We start from the raw sequence: 15,364 nt of genomic DNA on the forward strand, positions 1-15,364 counted from the left end.
AAGAAGACCCTAAGAAAAGATGAAAACTAGTATCATGTAGGACTTTGGAACAGAAAAGGGACATTAGGTAAAAATTAAGACAATCCTAATAAAATACAGACTTTAGTTAATAAAAATATATCAATATTTGCTCATTAATTATGATAACAGTCCAATACTGGTATAAGATGGTAATAATTTGTTATGAATTTGTCATTTTAATACCTGTTATGTGAAATGCAGGATGTTGGATGTTGAGCAGTTCAATAACAGAGCACAAAGGAAACTGAAATAGAGGTTATTATTCACAGGTCCTGGAGGAAATACACAGTATCTCTTGAGGGGCTGCATGGAGAGACCAAGGCAAAGTGCAGACAGGCTGGATCTGGGGCACATGCCTTTATTGGCGTCTGTGGCTTTAGGGCCTTGGGGTTCTCAGGCTAGGGCCAGATTGCTCAATTCAAACTAAAAGAACCAGTTATGATAAGACATGTGGGGATCTTATCTAAGGGCCATAAAGGGAAGATGCTGGGAGGAAGGGGAAACTTGATTACAAGAACTGTTGGAGAAATCATACCATAAACTTACATTGCTTGTGACTCTCTGGGCTGCTATCCAGGGCATGTGCTTATATGAGGAGGTTAGTGTCTGTTTAGGATCACTGCAGATTGCTTGGCCAAACAAAATGGACACAGAGCATCAGTCCCATGGAGTAGCTTAGCTAACCTCTTGACATAAGAGAAGCTGGGGCTGGTATATTTGGAACTCCTTGTATTGTCTTCACAATTTTTATGTAGATCTAAAATGAGTTTAAAAATTATTTTAAAAATAGTTTCAAGAAGGAAATAAAATTGGCATCAGCAAAATATGAATCTTCAACTATCTTAAGTAAAATTAAAATTTAAAGTTCTTTCAAGAGTGAGCGAGTAATAGGCATATTTTGGAACAGAAAGGGCATAAGAAAGTTTAGTGCACATGGACCTTTTTTTGTGTTTTAGTTGAAGGTGTCCTAAGTAAATTTTAATTTAAAAAATCTACAATAGGCAAGATTTTGGTATCAAGAAACAGTGGTATGTAAAGAAACAAGTAAACTTATAATTGAGACTAAATGATTTTTTAATGATAATGTAAAAATTATACTGAAATATCAGATGTTCCAGTGTGCTATGTAGCAGCTTCTAATGTATTCAAGAGATTTAATTATATGTGTTAAATATTAAGGGTTGCCTGTAACAGAAAAGAAAAAGGATGTGTAACTCCCGAATAAAAGGAAAAATATTAACACATAATAATAACAGAAACTACTGGATCAGTCGAATAGAGTGAGAGAGAAAGGAAATGGATTTAAAAAAATAATAAAAAGAATATATAAAGTAAAATGGCAGAATACATATAAGCATTCATTAATTGTAAAAGTGTTAGTGAATGAATTCCACTATTAATATACAGATATTCTTAAAATACAGATATTCTTAGAATATGTTAAAAATTCCCAAACCCAAATTCACTTGCTATATAAGAGCCATGCTTGAAATTAAAATACATAAAAAAGATTGAATGCAAAAGGGTAGAATTATGTATTGCCAGCAAATATTAATCAAAAGCAAGGAGTTGAAGAAATGTTATTATCAGACAAAATAGAATTTCAAAGTGAATGATTTATGTGGGGCAAAGGGAAATATTTCATAGTGGCAAAAATAGCAGTACACCAAGGTGATGTGACAGTCATGAACTTTTTTACGTACATAGTTACAAAATACCTAAAGCCAAGCTTCTGTGTGTATGTGTATATCATATGTGTGTATGCGTAGATATATAGACGTATCCTCAGAAAAGATAACACACATTTATTTTCAAACAAACATGGTATATTCAGAAACAGTCATTATGCATTAGAGTATGTAGAAGACAATTCTGGTTGCTCGTCTAACAAATCTAAATTTTCCTCACCCATTCTTTTTTCCTGGCTAAATAAAACAATAAGGCCTTTAATTTCAAAAAAAGAGAGCATAAGAAAGTGGACTTCCATGTGGAACGCTCTTCTGTGTCATTTTAATGCGCTGTGGAGAACAGGAACAGAAGCCAGTAGTTTAAAGATAGTGTGGTGTTAAGGAAGGTGTTTCTTTAGATTGGAAGACAGTATAGATTTTTATGCTAATGGAATGCCCAACCAGAGAAGTAGAAATTGGTGACCCAGCAGAGATAATTGCTGAAGTGAAGTCTATCTAGAAAGGGCTCCAGAGCATGAGAGGAAGCTGAAGCTTTTGATAGAAATGGACTTTCATTTTTACCAGTGATTAGTATATAGGATGCAGGTTGTATAAGACAGATTTCCATCATGGGATTGCAAGTGAAACACCAGTTAAAGTAGCCGTAGGACAAAATTGTAATGTTGGCAAGTTGGAAGTTGCTGAATTAAGGAAGAAACACCAATTTTTCTCTTAGTATTTTCCTTAAATCAAGGAATTAATGAAAATACTATTTTCACCAATTATTTGATTTATTAATATACTTGGTAAATATTATCAAAGGATTATTTTATCATATAACTGTGGGCAAGAAACAATATCGCAGCAAGGATTGTGAAACATTTTCTTAGAAGTGAACATAAAACATCTAGTTGTAGATTAATTGAAAAATAGATAACTGATAATGAGCTAGGGATTTCAAAGATGTTATGCTGGGGAAAAAAAAAAAGTAGATCAGGCCGTGGTAAGGAGGAAAGAAACATCGATTACAAATTAAACCTTGTAGATCATGGAAAAGCTCTTCGAGTTCTTTTTTTCCAGCAGTACTTTATCTGCCTGGACAATGATATTGAATGGGATCACAATTCTTTCATTTTCATGGCTGTGTTTCCTTTTCTATCGAATGATTGTAGGGAGGAGATGCCTTGGTGGAAATGAAAGAGAATGAACAGAATGTCCAGAGAGATGAATTTGATATGCTATCTTTGGCAGTTTTCTTGGAAGATGTTACTCCTTTTGCTATTTATATAGCTCCTCTTCATTCATTTTCCACCCCCACCCCCCAATGTTAGAGACTGGCTATAAAGCCTAGACATATATAAAATGCTAGATCTGGATGTTCTTCAAAATGTTAACTGCTGACTTCAGCAACTTGAGTTGTTGTCAATGAATTACTTCTTTGGGGAAAGAAAGAAGATGGGAAAAGAAAGCAACAAGAAAACTTGAGTTGATTGACAGATTGCCCTGAGATAAAAATTTGCCTTCTGAGAAGCTAATCATTCATTGTAATTAAACCATAGGTGAGTTGCCTCCAGCACTTGTACTTTACCTAGTTTGGATTTGTGAAAAAAATCACACAAAGGGGGCATGCTTTCCAGAATTAGCTCAACAACTGGATTTACACAGTTCAAATGAATGAAACATTACTTCGCTGGATCTTCCTTCTGTCTTTTCCACCTTGTCTTTTTTTTTTTTCCTCTGATGTAGAAATTCTCGTTTTTCATACAATTCTGTGAATCTTTTGTGTTGAAGTAGAATAATGTTTAGGCAATCAACAAGGCCCACCTTTTGCATTTCACCAGGTAATGTTAAATTATCTACAATCTATAAATGGCTCTTGTTTTGAAGTCTTTTAGGGATGGACCACAAAGAAAAGTGCAGCATAAAAGTTGAAATGTTTTAATTCTGAAATGAAATTTGGATTGAATGTCAATGGAGGTCTAAAAGAAATAGCTATCTATGGGAATGTTGACCCTGCCACTGTTGTAGAGATTCTAAATATGCATGCAGAAGAACTTAGTGAAGACAAACATATTAACCCCAAAGAAGAAAGTGATTGTGACGAACAGGGTGAAGATGTCCTAGAGGAGGGTGACACTAGCAAAATCCTCATATTAAAAGGAGCTATCTGAAATCTCTCACAACACTGAAAGTGCAAAGAATAAAATGTTGGGAGCTAATCCAAATTTAGAATTATGCAAATCCAGCTAGATGTGGAAAAGATGCTGATTCCACATGGTAAATTGTAAGTTGAAAAGAAAAGGCAAACACTGTTCAAACTACTCCTGATAATTTTTTCTTACAAAGGCATAAAACACTTTAAATCTCTATGCTGTAAGTTAGAGTATGCAAAATAAATATTATTTATATATATTTTCTTATCCCTATGCATTTATAACTGACAATAAGAGTTTTTAAGGTTTTGAAAACAAGTTTTATAGGTCACAGCACAATCATAATTTTCCCCATTAATTATTTAAGATCGCTTTGCATGGCTTTAGTGTGTATGTTCATTTTTATGGTCTCACACTACTGTGCAAAGTGAGGATTGCCTGTATAATGAAATAAAGCCTCCCATTTTAGGGTCTTTGTGTAAAAAGACTATTTTATCCAGCGTTTTTGAAGTGTGCAGGTGTCAGAAAATGTGAATTGAAGGAAATTCCTTCCATTGAAGGAAATTATTTAGGATATGATGAGATGCAGTGATTCCAAAGCAACACCCTTAAAGTCCAGACCAATGAAAGTATGACACACAGGGACGAGATTTCTCAAATAAGTTTTTGGCTTGATAATTCTTCTCAGAACCCAGCCACAAAAATCAAGTTCATTTTATTGATTAAACCCAATTGGAATAAATAAGTGGAAGCTGGAGGACTTATTTTAGTGATGCATAGGTAAGGAGACCATTTAATTAATCATCCAAACCAGAACACTACTGAGTGAAAGGCATACTAAAAATAATTATGCAATTTTAAAAATATTTCTTGATCAGGGAATTGATTTTATCATATTGTAAAAGCAAAATTTTTTCCAAATATTTTAAGTTATTTCTAAAAAAAATCAAAAGTAACATATTTTTGTACATTAAAGCATGATTTAAAAAAAAAAAACCTTCAGATTGAGTATGCAAACATTAAAAACTATCATGAGCAAAATAACTTTACTTGGTGCATATTTATACTTTTCTCAGTTTTTCAGTTATTCCTGATTCTAATACAATGCCACCTTTTCTGATAAAGAATTTAATCTGTACAGCATATGGAATATAGTCAATAGTATTGTAATAAATTTGTATGGTGATAGAGAGTAGCTAGACATTTCATGGTGATCATTTCATGATGTATATAAATATTGAATCTCTATGTTGTATACTTAAAACTAATATAATATTGTATTCAAGTATACTTCTTTTTTGAAAAGGATTTATTTATTTGAGAGAGAGAGAGACAGCACAGGCAGGAGGAGGGGCAGAGAGAGAGGGAGAAGCAGACTTCCTGCTAGGGCTCCAGATTTGGGGCTTGATTCCAGGACGCTGAGATCATGACCTGAGCTGAAGGCAGCTGCTTAATGAACTGATCCACCAAGGCACCTCTGTCAAAGAATTGACATATTTATATTATAAAGAATATAATCTGTAATAAGTCTTAGTGTTTTTTGTAAAATCAGCAATCTTGAAAGTTAAATATTTTGAGTAATACATTTAAAATATTAATAGTCAATTCAGTCATCTTTGCAGATTATAATATTTTAATTAAAAAATACACTATAGTTAAAGTACCTGGTAAATTCAGAAACCATGCTGTTAAATGGAGATTATTGTAAATACTACCTTTTTATTTAAATGTGTAAATATTCCATCTGAAATAAGTTCCCATGTACTTTTTTCTTTTTTTTTAAAATTTTTATTTATTTATGATAGTCAGAGAGAGAGAGAGAGAGAGAGGCAGAGACATAGGCAGAGGGAGAAGCAGGCTCCACGCACCAGGAACCCGATGTGGGATTCGATCCCAGGTCTCCAGGATCGCGCCCTGGGCCAAAGGCAGGCGCCAAACCGCTGCGCCACCCAGGGTTTCCACTTTTTTTTCTTTATGTAGAGAATTTTCTTTGGCAAATAAGACAAATATGTTTTTAAATAAGTTCGTTTATGATTCTTAACTGTTGTCAAACTACATTGCTATAAAATCATAGGGCTTTCTGATTTCATTCAGTTTTTATATAGATTATCAAATTATCCACTTAAAAATAGTGAGGGAGAGAGAAAGAGAGGAGGAGACAGAGAGGGAATTTTGTTAACTATAGGGCCCATTTATATTGGTAGGATGTTGTAGCTTTAGGGGAAGAATTATGAATTCTATCTAATTACTAAAACTAATTCCAAGAGCATCCTACTACAAAGCTTTTTTTAATTTACAAAGAGCACTGATATGACAATGTGTTCCATCAAAACTTGGATTTTTATTTCAGAAAAATATAATAAAAATAATTTTAACTTTAATAATAAAAATAATTTTAACTTTAATGTTTAACTTTTGAGCCAAATTTATAGTAGCATTCATAATAATGTCAAATGTTTTTCTTCAACTGAATGCGATTACAAATCTTTATATTATATAAAAGATATCAAAACACTATAGGAATGAACTTATTTTTTATTTAAAACATCTATGACTTTGATAAAAATCTAGTATTCTTCAACCCTTTGTAGAATTCTAATGCTGATAACCTATTAATAGTTATAGTTTTACTTTTTGTCTATATATGACAATGTCAAACAGAAAAACCAAAAATTAATGTAGAAATTGTTTGATCTAAATGAAAAGTTATGCTTTATAGAGTGATAAGTAAACATACCTTTTGAAACTATGTATGTTAAATTGTTATTTTCCATCCTAGAGTTCTTAAATAAAATAGTTATTACTATCTTTTGAAATAACAGATGGATCATCCTTTAACATATTTGTGCCTTCTGGTTTTTATATCCTTATATCACTTCAGCTGTAAGAGGAGAGTGTCGGTAAACATCTTGTGCATGTTACATGTTCAAAATGATATTTCATGAGAAATGAAAATTGTTATTTAATTCTTTATTAACGTGTATTTTTGTTTTCTTAGAGTTCATTGCTGCCCAGTGTCATTAGAGTTCATTCAATTTCATTGCAAATGAATTTTTTTTCATTGAAAATGTGGGAATAAAAAAGTAATCGTAGATAGTTTTAGATTTATACTATCTTATAAATGAAAAGTGTAACGGGGGGTTTGAAATATTCTTTATGAACTGTACAACAGTGCAATTTGGTCTGTATTTGCTGCATACATTTCATGCATTATTAATTTACTACCTTTTCTTCTGAACACTGGTAGCTCTAGTAACTTCAAGTGTTATAGATTTCAGGACTCTTCCCACCATCATCAAAGACTGGATGGTGTTAGTGGTCCCTAGCTGCTTAGACCCTAACTTACTTCATTTTATCACCAGCCTATGTTCTATCCTGAAGGGAGGTATTAATTATCTTGTGCTTGGAATGGGTCAGGGAAAAAGAGTTGGTTTATCACTTGTTTCTTTCAGAGATAGCAATACATTATATTTGAGGCAGTTTACCAGAGTAATATGTAATTAAAATTGTGATGGGTTTATAAAAGAAAAGAACAGGGTGTTAGGAGAAAGAGTAGCAGGGGATAATTTAGAATAAAGATCAGAGTGCTGGAGTCAAACATACTTTAAAAAAAAAACATAAAATATTCCCAATTTCAGAGTTGAAATAAAAAAAAATTGAGAATGACAGAGAAGAATTTTTTTATGAAAGATGTTACATTTCACAGTGAAGATCTGCTGTGATTCTCTATACTTAACAGAGCATAATTTCAAAATCATTTTTTAAATTGTAGGAATGATAAAAAATATTGAAAGATTTGAAATATTGAAAGATTTGAAATTATCTCTTAGACCTAAAAAATCGAGTTGACAAAACCTGTAAACATACAATAAGAGGAGAATGTAATGAAGGCTTAAACCAGCATAAGCTATGAACAAGACATTAAATGTTTTAATGCTTTTTAATGATGATTCAGTGTTCATGATATTAAGTGAAAAAAGCAGAATACAGAACTATACATATAGTGTCAACTTAAGTATGCACATATATGTGGATCTATATCAAATGCAAATATTTTAAAGGAAACAGTATCAAATTACTGTGGCATTTTTTTGGTTGGAGTTTGGGTGATTTTGTATTTTCTTTTTTTTTTTTTTGTACTTACTGTGGTATAATAAATGACATTCATGATCAGAGTAAATACTAGGTTATCTTTTTTTAATAGGAAGGATCATAATAGTTAGCTCTTTTAATAAACATAGACATCGGGATAAAGATACCAAAGTTTTGTTTACCTGTACAGTAGATCGATTGTGAAAATGAACCCAATTCTCACACTTCTCTTTATCAGCATGCTTTACAATCTGTGTTTGAGTCTCTTCTCATTAAGAAATGGTATCTCCTCACCTTACATTGAGGCTGTCCTTTGACTAATTTTAACAAGCTGAAGTGGGACTCAAAAAGTCTTGAATGTTTCTGCTCTCTTTTCTTTTCTTGACTTGGCTTTATCCTGAGAACACACTTGAACTGGCACATTGGTGGGACGTGAGAGGCACATGGAGAAGAGTAGCCAAGAATCAGCCAACTACATAGATTTGAGAGGCCCCAGTCAAGATCAGCAGAACCACCAATCCAACCCATAGCTCAGTGCAGACTTATTAGTCAAGACCAAAAGGACTGCAAAACCTATCCATAGCTTTGTGAGCAATAATAAATTTTAAGACATTGAGTTTGGAGGTAGTTTATTATATAATTTATTGTAGCCACAGATAACTGAGATAGACATTTATACTTGACAGAGGGTGCTATGGTAAGAGAAACTTGAAAGGTGTTAGCGTTCAGACAGGTTGTAGGTGGGGGCAGGAAATGCTAAGCAAATTGTGAACAAGGATGGGGAACATGGTAAGGAATTGTAATTGGAGTCTGAAAAAATGATGATCCATGTAATGTCATCACAAAAGACTTGACAAAACTGTTTCCTGCAGTGACTTGGAAGATGGAAAACGTATCTAATGAACTTTTGGATTTGCCTAAGGAGATCCCCAGGCAGAATGTTGAGAGTGTCAGTTGGGTTTTCTTAATTGTGTATGGTACAGCAAGAAAGTGATGAACTAAGAAAAGCCTGGCCATCTCCAAAGTAGAATTTAGAAGTAATATGAGAGAGAGACTTATGGGTTGCAAAAAGAACAGTTTCTCATCTGTGGTCCCTCCAGTCAGGAAGAGATTATCAAAGTAAAATATAGCCTCCAGGCCTAGATCAAATCATCAATATGGCTTAAGACACTTTGTTAAGACCTCTGAAGGAATTAAGAAAGTGCTTAACTGGTCCCCTCAGGTAGACGAAAGGGCTGGTAGGAACAAAGAGTGTCTCCCACAATTATCTAATATGCCCCCAGTGAGTGTGATTAGAAAGAATTTGTTGAATGGAACAGATGCAAATTACATTATTTGAAAGCCCACAAAAGTGTTTTCAGGAGTTGTACAGGCAATAGTGGCTTCATCATCCTGGCTCCAAGGATACTGAGATTATTCAAGATGTACAAACACTTCAGAGTCCCCATCCTCCTCAGAAGAGAAAGTCCACTAAAAAAGATATTCAGGAGGATATAAGTTCCCCTGATCTATTCAGAATGGGTAAAGTGAGAGATGGAAAAGGAAGGAGGCCTCAGGAACTGGAAAGGATGGACTAGGAACCCTGTATTAGGGGCAGAATGGATGCCAAATCTGGGGACATTCTCTTCTTCCGGTGTTAGAGCACCTTCAACATTTACCCAGTTAGATTTCAGAAGTTTTAAGGTACAGAGAGCTCTGGATGCCTCCTATCCTTGTCTCTTGAATGACAGTGCTGTTTAATGCAGTGTTCCTGTCCTTGTCACTATTGTAATTTTCCTGTTCTCGCCCTTGTATGCTGAATGCAAATGTTTAAGTACAAATAACTTGTGTTTTGGTTTATAAGTCTCTAATTGAAATGTGCCACATCTGAAGAGCCTTATCTAGACTTGATGTAGGTATCTTAAAACCTATGATAACCTATGACAATATGATAATGGGAAGAAACTTTGGGGAGCCTTGGGAGGGAGTGGAGTGAGTGTAATTTTCATTTGAGAAGCATATGAAATTGAGAACAGAGTGGAATAGTTGTAGACTGATAGTAAACATGGCCCCAATTCTTCAACCCTCATTAAAACTGCACCCTTTCAATATGACCTTGAGATCCTCTCATCAAAAGGTGGAGTTGATGTCACAATTGCTTGAATGTTGATAGGCTTTGTAACTTTGTTTTACAAGTCAAATACAGCATAAATAATTATTAGTTCCTAGCCTACCCTTCAAGTGGCCTTATACACTTCTACTTTCTTTTTCTTAGACCTCTGTCTCACCATATGAACATCCTGGGCTGATTTGCTGGAAGGATGTGACAAATACATAAAGAGCTAGACCCACCAATTCCTGGCAGCGACCGAACACTTGATCAGCCAATATTAGAAGAATGACCCTCTCCAACACAGCTAATGGTAGGTCTGTGAGTGAACCTAGCAGAAGTCACAACTGTCCAGCTGATCCACAGATCTGTGAGTAGTAATATACTTACTGTTTTAAGGTTCTGAATTGTAGGGTGGTTTGATACACAACATTAACATAACAATAGATAACTGACACAACCTGCTGTAGTAATTCCCAGTGAATGTCCTTGAATCAAGTATTGCAAATTTCAAGTTCCTGATCATTAATGGAGTGACTGGAAATTAGATGAATTCCTTTTTTAAAAAAAGAAAGAATTGCTCTTCTTAGAAGTAGAAAGACAATTAATGGGATCCCCAATGCTGTTGTGTAGATGCAGGTGACACTGCATTTTCTTTCTATTCTGAATTCTGACAAGTCACTTGGAAGTGAGAAGAACCTAAGAGAGGTAGGTACCTCTGGGGAATTACTTTGGTAGCCAAGCAAGGAAGACACTGAGGTAGAAGACAGCTGCCACTGTGATGGAAGCTATGGGGACTTAACCAGACCCTGAAAATCTGTTTACAAGATCAGGGACTGTTGACAGTTGAGAGAAATGTTTTCATTATTCTTATCATAATAGAAAAACATAGAAGAATCAAAAGTTTTAATATTTAAGGTAACTTTTCCCAAAGAGGAATAATCATAGGTTTTATATGAAAACAGAGCTCTGTGGTCAGGAAACTTTGGAAAACACTGGGTCAAACAAAGTGAAACACATTTTTTTTTTTTTTTTTTTAACTGCAGGACTTCCCAGACTCTTTACTGTACCATTTGTATTGTGAATCCCCCAAAGGAACATAAAGCATGCAATATTCTCGGAGTTTATTTGACCATAGGACTCCTTTTTTCACAGGGTATTTTGTAGGATTATATTTTCACCAAGTACACTTTGGGGAATGCTGAGTTCATGGTTTGTAGAGTGTGTAATTTTTACTTCCTTTTGTAAAGTTTTAAAATCTTCTCTATGAAGCTAACCTTTTTACCAGTGTTTTAATGTTCATACTTACTTGACTGAAAAAAAAAAAACAACAACAAAGAACTCCAAAAACATAACCTAGTGAAAAATGATGGCATTATATTCATGATCATTATTATTTTTTTGGTTTGGTTCTAAGTTTCTATAATGTGATGTCTCATGTTTTAACGTTTGTTTTTAATTATTGGTCAAAATAATGATAATAACTTTTATAAACATTCACCTGTCAAAAAACTTACCATATGTCAGGTACTACGTGAATTGCTTTGCATATGTTGTCTATGTTGTCGGAATTACAGTTATACTATGTTTAAAGATGATGAAATTGAAGCTTAGAGAACTATGGCCATGCCACAAATCAACTTCTTTAAAAGAGACAAAACTAAGATTCATAGAGTTCTACTTTAGGCCAGCATCTGCTCATTTGATGACTGGACACCATATTTTTTTTTTTTTTTTTGATGACTGGACACCATTAACCAGCAGGTATGCCTCTGGGTTTTAGAGGAACACAGATCAACCACACTCTCTACCGAAAGGACTGCACTCACTGTTAGAGAACCATTAAGAAACACATGCATCCAGAATCAATAGGTAAGTGGGTTAGTGAAGCTGATGGAAAGAAAGCATATCTGAAGACCATTTTGAAACTCAGCAGAGTTTTAGTCTTCACTGAACAAAGACATTGAAGTTAAGGAGCTCGTGTTAAATGTTGAAAATATCAAATGCTTTGACTCCCCTGGAATGGGTTGTTTTCCCAAAGTCAAAGTTTAGAATTTCTTTCTTTGTGATTTTTTTAAATTAGAAATTGCGGTTTTGATATGAAGTCTAAACACATACTTAGATTGACTATGTTGTGATGAGTATGATTAGTAAATTATTATTGTGAGTATACTTTGGACACAGAAGTGAACATTTGCAAAGACAGAAAAGAGATATTGTATATACAATATTTTGGCAGATGTGAGCACTAGTTGAAGTGTCCTATAATACATAACCCACGATTTTTTAACAGCTTTGTAAACATAATTGTGACATGCAATAAACCACACATATTTAGTAAACTAAATAAATTTTGGGATGCGCTTATATCCACAAAACTATCCACTGATAGTTTTGTGATATATTTTGAGTATATATCACCTCAGAAATTCGCTTATGTTCTTTTGCAATTCCTCTCTGCTATCGCTCCCCATTTCCAAAGTACTGGGGCACCCACTGATCAGCTACCACTCTAGGCTAGTTTGCATATTATAGAATCTTAAATAGAATTATACACCATGATTATGTATTTCTTTGTTTATCTTCTTTCATTCGGCATAATTATTTTGAAATTCACTCACACCGTTACATGTATTATAGTCCATTACTTTTTATTGCTGTGTAATATTCCACATAAACTCATCATAGTTTTTTAAGAAACTGTACACTATTTTCAAAATGAGTTTAAACCTTCTAACCCATGAGAGTTCTTCTTACACATCCTTGCCGGTGTTTGGTGTGGTCTAGCTTTTAAATTTTGATAGTCTAGTAAATCTCTACTATAATTTCATTGTGGTTTTAATTTGCATTTTGACTAATGATGTTGGGCATCTTTTCACATGCTTATTTGCCATCCATGTATCTTTCTTGATGAAGTATCCGTTCAAATATCTGTCCATTGTTTTATTGTGTTTTCTTAAGTTTTGAGAGTTCTTTATATATTTAGAATATCTGGTTTACTTGATAATTTTTCTTATAATGAAATGAGGATTTTGTTTAATTTCAAATTTTGAATTTTAAATTTCATATACCTGGTTTTTCTAGCCAGAGACTTAAGGTAGAAACCTGGCTTGCTTCCTTTTTCTTTCTATTTATTCAAGTGTTCCCCAGTTCCTCACCTTCTGGGCATTCAGGCATGTCCACAGTATGGGATGCTGGTACCTCTAATCCTTTAGGGTGTTTTTTTCCTATAGCCTCAGGGAGCTTCCTTACATGACAAACAGTACTCTGCCGAATAATTAAGGGGAATCTTCTACACATCTCTGGCATTCTCTTTGTGCAAGTCCCTTTTCCCTGGCACTCTGTCTGGCAGATTTTAGCTAATGCTATATCCTCAGACTTGCAATTCCTCTCTAACTTGGATAATTTATTGGGCTCCATCCACTTAAGTTCCATTTTCTGAAATGTGGCCTGAAAAGTCGTTCAAGGAAGTAAGTGGGGCAAATGTAGGGTCACATCATTTATGTTCTATTGGTAAGGGATCATTGCCCTTTATTGTGTGATGTCCAATGTCTTGAAAATTGTTTTCAAATATTTTGTAATTTTTGTTTGCGCTAGGTGGGAGGGTAAATCTGGTCCCTATTACTCCATCAGACTTGATGCTAATATCTCATTAACACTTTTGTTTTTATTTATACAGTGACATTTATTGTATGCCTATTGATTTCTCTATTTTTATGTATTATTTTCCTTTCTTTGGGGTAGACTTTGTGTTTGCCTTTGTTTTATTTTTCCTTAGATTTTTTTTCATTCATCATATAGTCTCAGCTGCTTTTGGATAATATATTTCTACATTTATTCTATAACTGTGCTATGCTAAAAGCTGGAGTTACAGACGTAGTAATGACTTCTCTGCGTCTCCTATGGCTTAGATTAGAAAAAGGCAAAAAAATAAAAATAAAAATCACAAAGTGTTAAGTACTCACTTTGATTCCTTCATGATTCTTATGATTTGTTTTTATTTAATGTATTCGAGGGCAGGGGCTGCCTTATTCAGTGTTAAATTCTAGTACCCAGCGCAGTGTCCGGAACCCATTAGGTACTCAAGACGCATATGTAATTACACACCAAGGGGATAAGTGCTTGTATTAATTTCTTTTTGATTCTTAACAATTGATGTTTATTATGTGTTTGAGTGCAGAAACCTTAATTTAGTGTTGAATCAATGAATGAGATAGATATTCATTGGGTATCTAGTGAAGATAAGGACACCAGTCTGGGAAGTTAGAAAAAACATGGAGGAGAAGTATCTTTTGAAATGAGACCTGAGAGATGAGTAGAACTTCTCCAGAGGGAAAATAGTTGAAAGTGCTTTTTAACAAAACCTTAGAAGATAGAAAAAGAGTGAATCATTGAGAAACACTGAGCACTTCAGAGTGAACAGAGATGCTGTGTATATGTGTGTATGTTAGAGTATGTGTATGTGTGCTGTGTGTGTGTGTGTGTGTGTGTGTGCATGAATGCACGAAGGGACTCTGCAGCATGGAAGAAGGGGGGAAAGAAGGAGTAGGAAATAAGATTGGAAAGAAAATAGGTGCTGCATTGTTAAGGATCTTGATAGTATGATGTTTGGCCTGTATTGTGGAAGCCAAAGAGAATCAACTTGAATCCTAAATTAGGATGGACTGTTTGTATCTAATAGACAGTAGAATAGTGAGTGTGTTGATAAGCAAGAAACAGAGGCAAGAAGACAAAGTCGGAGGCTATTGCATAGAAAAATGCATATATCAATAGAACTTATAACCAAAATCTATCTGGGATAATATATTGAATAGTCCAGATTAGCATTAAGCAGGGAATTAATTATATTGTTGGAGGAAACTTTAATAGGCCATGCAATAGAAACTCATTCAGAAAGGAAAAAGTATGATTTATACAATCTGAGCAGCAGAAGGGCTTGATCTTGTAATTAAGTTTTTCTTTCCATTTAATACCTTTCAAAGTATGTATTTCAAAACTGTGCTATACCTGGCTACTATAAAAAAAATATTAGGGATTATCTGGTAGAACTTTTTCATTTTACCTCTTCCTCACACGGATAAGTGACGAACCTTAGTAGTACCATCTTACCCCCTCAACTTGTTTAAAATAAGATTGAAATATTATGAAAATAATATGAAATGTTAAGAATACATTAATAAATAATATATGAATAATATGAAAATATGAACACGTATTTATATATGTACACATGAATGCGTATGTACACACATATTAAGCTGATATTCTCTGTTCTTTTCATCTCCTGCAATAAAATCTATGAATATCTTATTTATTTTTATGTTATAAATTATCAGAGAAGA

At 33.9% G+C, this 15,364-nt stretch overlaps 1 long non-coding RNA gene across 4 annotated transcripts in view; it reads left to right on the top strand.

The window, feature by feature from the left end:
• LOC140632707 (uncharacterized) overlaps window positions 1-15,364 on the top strand; it is a 668,295-nt gene that overhangs the window by 393,118 nt on the left and 259,813 nt on the right. For all 4 annotated transcript variants that reach the window (XR_012030354.1, XR_012030353.1, XR_012030351.1 and 1 more), the window contains one exon: window positions 10,188-10,335. This is a non-coding gene — a long non-coding RNA (uncharacterized lncRNA). The remainder of the gene's footprint in view (window positions 1-10,187; window positions 10,336-15,364) is intronic.

The sequence above is a fragment of the Canis lupus genome, chromosome 4 (assembly GCF_048164855.1).
Source record: "Canis lupus baileyi chromosome 4, mCanLup2.hap1, whole genome shotgun sequence".
In the NCBI taxonomy this organism is placed as follows: Eukaryota; Metazoa; Chordata; class Mammalia; order Carnivora; family Canidae; genus Canis; species Canis lupus.